The sequence below is a fragment of the Astyanax mexicanus genome, chromosome 11 (assembly GCF_023375975.1).
Source record: "Astyanax mexicanus isolate ESR-SI-001 chromosome 11, AstMex3_surface, whole genome shotgun sequence".
Taxonomy (NCBI): Eukaryota; Metazoa; Chordata; class Actinopteri; order Characiformes; family Acestrorhamphidae; genus Astyanax; species Astyanax mexicanus.
Window position 1 is genome coordinate 21283115 of NC_064418.1, and position 8848 is coordinate 21291962.

Genomic DNA, 8848 nt, shown 5'->3' on the forward strand with positions numbered 1-8848 from the left:
TTCAAAGTCTCCTGCAAAATGTCCGTATTTTCCACAGTTGAAACAGCAATTACTCCAATCTGTGATGGGTGGTTCTACTGTAACCTCTCTCTAGAGAACTTTCCAGAAAAACAACTTACATAAGATCTAAGGGGGGTGAGACCTGCCAGTGATTTAGCTACTAAGATATATGATATTCACAGTCCCACAAAATTTACCAGATCAGTCTAGTTTAAGTATGAAACACCATTTATCCAAACCACCCAAACCCACATATACACCATCATGGACATAAACAATGAAAGGAGTCCCTTAATTCGTTCTTTGAAGAATGGACAGTCTATTAGTCAATGGATTCAAATAGTCCCACTAGTCCAGCCAGAGTCCTTAGCAGGGTTTAGAGCGGGTGAACAGTCTTTCTAGTGGTTGTCTGCTGACAGAGGTTGATAAGTCCTTGCTTCAGGCTTGACTCCTCTTGGGGTCTCAAAGTCACAGGGATTTGTGGACATACATAAACTCCCTCTGCACACACAAACTCCAATTATTACAACAAAAGTAGCCCTATCAGACCGCCCCTCACTATTAGTACTAGCATAATCAAGCAACCCTGTTAGCCTTAGCAAGTTAGCCATAGCAAGTTAGCATTAGCATAATCAAATTAGCACATGCATAAAACAAACATTTCCCCAAAAGCATGTTAGCATTAGCATGTTAGCATTAGCAAGTTAGCCTTAGCATATTAGCATTAGCAAGTTAGCCTTAGCATATTAGCATTAGCAAATTAGCATTGGCATAATCAAATTAGCACATGCATAAAACAAACATTTCCACATCAGCATGTTAGCATTAGCATGTTGAACTTCTACTCACTAAGCTTCACAATCTGTATTCCTTACATGTGTAATCACACCCCTCAACAACAGTCAGTTTAACACAATGACAAAAGTACTTACAGAAGGCATGAAACCATGAGGTTTCCTCCCAGGGAGACGCAGTACAGAGTGCAATGTGTTCACCCATCAACTCTCTCTCTCTTTAAACCTCCTGTATGCAGCCAAAGCATAGGCAAAAAAATCTAGAAACCCCCCTAGTGGCCGGGAGGCCAGAACTCTCAAAAACTCTATAAATAAGGCTATGTAGCCAATTTGGTTACACACCCACCCCCTTAAGAGTTGACCCAACCCGACCGTAGTAATACTTTAGATTTTCTACATGGATGGTGTCAACCCGACTAGAGTCATCAAGGTATTCAATCTCATAATTCACAGGACTAATTTTCCTAATTATTTTGGCAGGGCCTTTCCACTTCTCAGCTAACTTAGCAGCAAAACCCTTGTCTGCCCTAGATAGAGGATGCGTTTTTACCCAGACCAAATCACCCCCAACAAAGTTCACCTGCTTACGCCGCCGATTGTAAAATTTAGCCTGCTTGGCTTGGGCTTTGTCCACATTGTCCCTTATCTGACAGAACAAGTCCTGCTGTCTTTGCACCACTTTGTATGCGTCATGATCTGGGTTAGGAGGCTGACTCAATAACCTTTCCAATGGTCCTTTGAGTTTTCTTCCCAACGCCACTTCAGCAGGAGTGAAACCTGTACTCTCCTGCCAAGCTGAATTGATGGCGAAGCGGAACTCTGGAATCCACTGGTCCCACAAACGATGTTTGTCCTTGACATATGATGCAATCATGGTTTTAAGCGTCCTGTTGACACGTTCAGTCAGGTTCGTTTGGGGGTGATAAGCGGTGGTGAGTTTCTGGACAACCCCCCATTGACGGCAAGTAGCATGCAAGAGCCGGGAGGTAAATTGAGCTCCCCTATCGGATACTAGGTAGGCTGGCGTTCCCCACCTGGTGAAGATGTCCTTAATCAATATTTGGACAATTTGTGAGGTTTTTGCCTCTCTCAATGGGAACATCTCGACCCATTTACTACAGTAGTCCACGATGACTAAGAGGTGTTCGTTTTGTCTTGGGCTTTTAGGCAGAGGACCCATGAGGTCCACCCCTAGCATGTAGCCTGGTTCTACCACAGGAGTGGATTGAAGTCTGCCTGACAACTTGGAAATACGAGGTTTATATTTCTGACATATTTCACAACTTTTACAGTATGTCCAAACATCTCTCCGAATTGATGGCCAATACGCTATATTTAATAGCCGTAGAAGGGTCTTCATTTGTCCCAGATGTCCGCTTAATGGATTGTCATGCGCATACTGCAGGAAAGCTTCCCTATGCTGTACTGGGACTACCACCTGCAAGGTGTGACCCAGTTGTTGATTCGGTACAGCTCTGAACAGTATGTCGTTTTTAGTTACAAAATGAATCCTGTCTTTTCGAGTTTCCTGATTACCAGCCTCAACTCTTTGTGGTTGTAATGTCCCATCTACCTCTTGTGCTCTGGCTATTTCTGCCCAGTCTACAGGGAGTCCATCGGAAGAGCCTGTAACTTGACAAGGTGCCATTACCCCTTCTGTCATTCTGTCTGGTATTCGTGACAGGGTGTCAGGTACAATGTTGCATTTACCTTTTCTGTACTGAACAGTGAAATCAAATGTTTGCAGCCTGATAGCCCACCGAGTCAATCTGGAGGTTGGTTTAGGGTGGTTGAAGACCCAAGAGAGAGCTGAATGGTCGGTTATCACTGTGAAATGTCGTCCCTCCAAATATACTCTCCATTTCTCCACGGCCCATACCACTGCTAAGCACTCTTTCTCTGCTGTAGAATAATTTCTTTCTGCTCCCTGTAAGAGTCTGGAAGCATAGGCTACGACATGCTCAAGACCATCTGTCCCTTGTGACAGCACAGCACCCAATCCTTGATCACTAGCATCGGTTTGTATCTGAAACGGTTCCGAAAAATTAGGGGGAGTCAACACGGGTGCTGTAATTAAAGCCTGCTTTATGTCCTCGAAAGCCTTCTGGCATTCCTGCGTCCAGATCCACGGGGCATTCTTCTTCTTTAGGGCATTAAGTATAGCAGCCCTCTCAGAAAAGTGTGTAATAAAACGGTGATACCAGCCCGCCATTCCAAGGAACCGTTGCAATTCCTTGATTGACCGTGGTTCAGGAAAGGCTTGTATTGCTTCTACCTTTCCCGGCTCAGTGCAGATGCCTTCTCCAGATATTACATGGCCCAAAAAGATGAGAGATCTTTGCAGCAAATTGCACTTTCTCAAATTTAGTGTCAGCCCCGCTTGGTGGAGACATCTGAACACTTCTTCCAGGTGGCCTAGATGTTGCTCGATGGTACTGGAATAAACTACAATGTCATCGATATAGACAAAGCACGATTTCCCTTTCAAATTAACTAGTACCGAATCCATCAATCGCTGGAAAGTGGCAGCCGCATTCTTTATCCCAAATGGGAGCACTGTAAATTCGTAAAGTCCTTGACATGTGATGAAGGCAGTTTTAGGGATACTATCAGGTTCAAGACCAACTTGCCAATAACCACTCTTAAGATCTAAGGTGCTGAAGATTGCAGCCCCATGTAAGGACTCTAAGATCTCTTGTACCTGTGGCATAGGGTATGCATCTAGGTGGGTTTTGGAGTTCATCCTACGATAGTCCACGCAGAACCGAACACCACCCTCTTTTTTAGGGACCAGGACAACGGGAGATGCCCAAGGTGAAGTAGAAGGTCTAACAATGCCTCTTCTCTGCATGTCCTCAATGGCTTCCTTGATGAGTTGTTGCTTCTCTATTGAAACTTTGTAAGGCTTCTGACGTATGGGAAGGTTGTCATTGGTAGTAATGTGGTGTAAGACTATCATGGTGCGACCTAATTGATTAGTGCATACTGATGGCCACTGGGACAAAAGCTTGTGCAGGTCTTGTTTTGCCTGGGATGTGATGTCTGCTCCTTCTACCAGTTTATTTATCTCCTGCTCTTCTTCATAGTCCAAGGGAACATAGTCCTCCTGGGCTATGCACAGTCTCATGTCAGCATTACTAAAAGGAGGGCTTTCTCCTTCCCCACCAAACGGAACAGTATCGCCTCCTGGCAGGATGTAGACATCCTTCTGAAAATCCAGAATAAGGCCAGTGTCATGCAGAAAATCCAACCCCAACACAAGGGAAAATACAAGATCTTTATTCTCCATCACGTAAAATGGTCGTTTTGTCTGACATTTACCCAGCTCACAGTCCAACTCAACCACTCCTTTTGCCGTTTGTGTCTGACCATTGGCTAAAATAAACTTTTGACTTCTACCACTTCTCCAAACCTCTTGAGTTCTCTTCATACGGTCCCAGGTACCTTCTTGTATCAAAGAAAAGGTGCTGCCTGTGTCGATCATGGCTGTAACCTGCTGACCTCGAACAGAAAGTGGTAATGTTAGGGTTTTGATCCGTGGTGAGGCATGTTGAACCATGTTGGTGTGACCCAAACTTTGGGGATGACCTCGCTTTGCCCCCTTCCCCGCCGGGGTTCTCTCCAAAGAAGTGTCCTGATGTGCCCTGTTCCAATAGCTCTTTGCCTCCAACAAATCTCTTTCCACTAAGGTTCCCACTCTTACCAGTTCATCCACTGAACTGACGGCTCCCCTCAGCAGACTGGCCAGCCTGGGGTTACAGTTCCTTAAGATTGCTTGCAACAATTCCTTTTCAGGCATATTTTCTTTCCAGCGGAGACACAAAGCCCGATACTGGAATGCAAAATCCCTTATACTTTCATTGATACCTTGATGTCGATCCCTTAGACGCCTTTCAGCTTCAGCTTCATAATCCTCAGACAGAAAGGACCTAAGGAAGATGGTCTTGAAGGCACCCCAGGTTTTCACACTCTTTCTTTCGGCCTTCCACCAATCTTTGGCTGTACCCGAGAGTACTGATGTCAGGGCTGCTAAGGTTTCCTGATTGGTCAGGGGCCGAACAGCTAAAAACTCTTCACACTTTTCAATGAAGGTGATGGGATCTGTTTCCTCCCCAGGTCCCCCATATTTGGGAAATTCCAGCTTTATGGGTGGTTTCACTTGTGCACTTGACCAACTCTCAGGAACAAGACTGGATTGGCCCACCCCAAGAGTATGTCTGACAGCCTTAGCCGGAGTGATTGGTGTAGAAGCTGTAGGTGGGACAGACTGTAAACGCTTCTCTAACTGTTTGTCCCTCCTTTTGAGACAGTCCACTACAGATTTTCCAAGTTCCCTTATTTCCATGTCAATTAATTTTGCTAATTTCTCTCCTTGTCTTTCTTGATTGTAAGACAGCCGTTGTTCAATCCTCTTATCATTCTGTTCCAATCCAGTCCATGTTTTACGTACCTCTTCCTTCCATCTTTCCATCTCTTCGGCCATCTCTGTCCGCTGCTGCTCTACCATCTCTTGTACCTTAGTCTCAAGGCTAGTATAACACTTTTCTAATTCTGCAACTCGAGCATGTAGACTGTCGTCGATAGGGGCATCTAGTGTTGGAGGTGGTAAGGGCCACTCTGGTAACTCCTCTTGCTCCTCGAGACATGTTTGCTCCACTTCTTCCTCTTCAGAGTCAATATACAAACGACTCAATGTATCAATAATTTCATTGACCGATCCTCTCCGGGTCACAAAAGGACCTGCAGTGAAATCTAATGGGGGTGAGGGTGCATCACCTGTACTAGCCTCACGAGCCTCCATAGTCGACTCCACAAACTAGTAGCTAGCCTACCAGAAAAAAGCAGGTCCCTGTTCGGGCGCCATTTATGTAACCTCTCTCTAGAGAACTTTCCAGAAAAACAACTTACATAAGATCTAAGGGGGGTGAGACCTGCCAGTGATTTAGCTACTAAGATATATGATATTCACAGTCCCACAAAATTTACCAGATCAGTCTAGTTTAAGTATGAAACACCATTTATCCAAACCACCCAAACCCACATATACACCATCATGGACATAAACAATGAAAGGAGTCCCTTAATTCGTTCTTTGAAGAATGGACAGTCTATTAGTCAATGGATTCAAATAGTCCCACTAGTCCAGCCAGAGTCCTTAGCAGGGTTTAGAGCGGGTGAACAGTCTTTCTAGTGGTTGTCTGCTGACAGAGGTTGATAAGTCCTTGCTTCAGGCTTGACTCCTCTTGGGGTCTCAAAGTCACAGGGATTTGTGGACATACATAAACTCCCTCTGCACACACAAACTCCAATTATTACAACAAAAGTAGCCCTATCAGACCGCCCCTCACTATTAGTACTAGCATAATCAAGCAACCCTGTTAGCCTTAGCAAGTTAGCCATAGCAAGTTAGCATTAGCATAATCAAATTAGCACATGCATAAAACAAACATTTCCCCAAAAGCATGTTAGCATTAGCATGTTAGCATTAGCAAGTTAGCCTTAGCATATTAGCATTAGCAAGTTAGCCTTAGCATATTAGCATTAGCAAATTAGCATTGGCATAATCAAATTAGCACATGCATAAAACAAACATTTCCACATCAGCATGTTAGCATTAGCATGTTGAACTTCTACTCACTAAGCTTCACAATCTGTATTCCTTACATGTGTAATCACACCCCTCAACAACAGTCAGTTTAACACAATGACAAAAGTACTTACAGAAGGCATGAAACCATGAGGTTTCCTCCCAGGGAGACGCAGTACAGAGTGCAATGTGTTCACCCATCAACTCTCTCTCTCTTTAAACCTCCTGTATGCAGCCAAAGCATAGGCAAAAAAATCTAGAAACCCCCCTAGTGGCCGGGAGGCCAGAACTCTCAAAAACTCTATAAATAAGGCTATGTAGCCAATTTGGTTACACTACTTGCCCTGCATTGGCGACCATTTCCCGTAAATCCTCTGCTGCCACCTCCTCTGCTGTACCCTCTTCCTCTTTTCTGTCCTCTTCCCCCTGCCACGTCCCCTACCCTCTTGTTGATTGGAGGTGGGGAGGGCAGCTATTTGCTGTACCATTGTCAACATAGCCTGATCCAACATGTCTGTTGGATATTGTCCTTTCTCTTTGCTTGGGTGTTTAAGAGATTCTCATGGTGCTTAGCATGATCCTCAATGGTGCTGAGGGGCTGCCTGGAGTATCCTACACAGTGCTGCTTTACTGCATAGCAGATCTCTGGCTTTAATCCTAGCAAAAAGCTGTTGCACAGATGTGCTTCCACGGGGTTACATCATCTTTGTTTGCTCTTGCTGCTGGTGCAACCAGTCCGCTGTAGTCTGAATGAATCCTTGTTAGGCGGACCAAATAGTCCTGAACAGTCTCTCCATCTTCCTGCTTACATGCCGCTATTTTCCCAGTGTTGATGTGTTGGGGGAAAGCGGGTTCCAGTCGCTCTCTTTGGTTCCTTCTCCTTCTGGCCAGTCCTGATCAATTTTGCAGTAATTGGAACCCAGTTTTCGGAGCAAAATGCGCTTTATCTCATTCAAAGTCGGGCGACAAGACATAACAAAATCCTCAAATTCGTCTCCAAAACTTCGTCCCTCTGCTTGTCAAGGGGTGGGGCAGCATGGAGGCAGCTTCCATCATATCTTTCTCAGTCCAGTATCTGTGCACTAGAATGGAACCATCTTGTGCTGCTACTTCTACCATGGGAAAGGATCCACTCGGGGCTTGACCTGCCTCGAAAGTCCTCCCTCGGGTATATTCGCTCTTGAAGGGATGTGCTAGAGACCCTTTCTGTAAGGGGTTGGGGAGCAGTGGCTCTCCAGCCCAGAAGGTTGCAGAACCCAATTGCAGAGCAGTAGATCTCAAAGCAGGTAAACCCAAGAAAAAGGAAAAAAAAAAAAAATATATATATATATATATATATTAATATGATATATAATAATATTATATATTTAGTTCTTATTATTAAACCCCACCCCAAGAGGGGATCGAAGTCAGGCTGTTGCGGTCGGAGCCCACTGCTCAGCGAGGGGATTGGGACACGGCCGCTTTACTCGCCTTTAAAAGCCTCCACCGAAAGGGGCGGAGCAATGAAAACGGGCGGAGAATGAAAACGGCGGAAAACAAAATCACGCCTAGCGTTGTCGGGGAAGGTGAGTGTGCCCCAACTGCATGGGCTGGACACCATGGGCTGGCTGCTCTTTAAGGACCTGAGAAGACCCGGGACTGAGGGGAGAGCAACCCTGCATTCTACACCTCTCCCGGATGCGATTGTCCAATCACTGTCATGGTATGCCAGCATATCCTTGAGCTCCTCGCTGAGCCCATACTGGAAAGCTGAGAGCAGGGCACTAGAATTCCACCCACTTTCAGCCAAAGCGTGCAAAACTCTATGGCATAATCTGTCACTGACCTCTTACCCTGACGGAGGTGCAACAGACGAGACCCAGCCTCCTCTCCACGAACTGGGAGGTCAGGGAACAGGGACCTGCCTGTAAGAAGGGAAATTAAATACGCCACTTTTGCACACTCCGACTTAAAGCAGGTTGGTTGCTGCTCAAAGGAGAGTGAACACTGCAGTAGGAACCCCCTGCAGCCCCCTAGTTCGCCCCCATAACGTTCTGGGGCTGGCAAGGAGAGTTCTGCATGAGGGGCCTGTATAGCTGCAGGCTCTCCTGGTTGGGGTGGCTCAGTCATCTGAGGAACTGGTTGTGTGGGATGTGGGGACGTTTGGGTGATTAAACCAGAGAAAGGATCTGCTGCAGGATCCGCTCATGACTCCCAATAGCCACACTCTGTTCGGCAAGAGTAGTCTTTACCTGCTCGAGATCTGACTGCTTTGCTGGGTTCATGTTTTGGGCTGGATCTTTCTTTAAGGGGTTGGGGAGCAGTGGCTCTCCAGCCCAGAAGGTTGCAGAACCCAATTACAGAGCAGTAGATCTCAAAGCAGGTAAACCCAAGAAAAAAGAAAATAATAATAATGGTAACACTTTATTTTGAGTGGTCCTTTGTAGATGATTAATAAACTGTCAACAGAATATCAATAACAAAA

General features: G+C 45.6%; 1 long non-coding RNA gene across 1 annotated transcript; it reads right to left on the reverse strand.

Moving 5' to 3' along the window:
- Positions 1-210: 210 nt before the first annotated feature.
- Positions 211-1279, reverse strand: LOC125805046 (uncharacterized). Its single transcript, XR_007441324.1, has 2 exons — positions 933-1279; positions 211-501 (listed from the first exon to the last, which is right to left on the reverse strand). It is a non-coding gene; the product is annotated as an uncharacterized LOC125805046 (long non-coding RNA).
- Positions 1280-8848: the final 7569 nt, after the last annotated feature.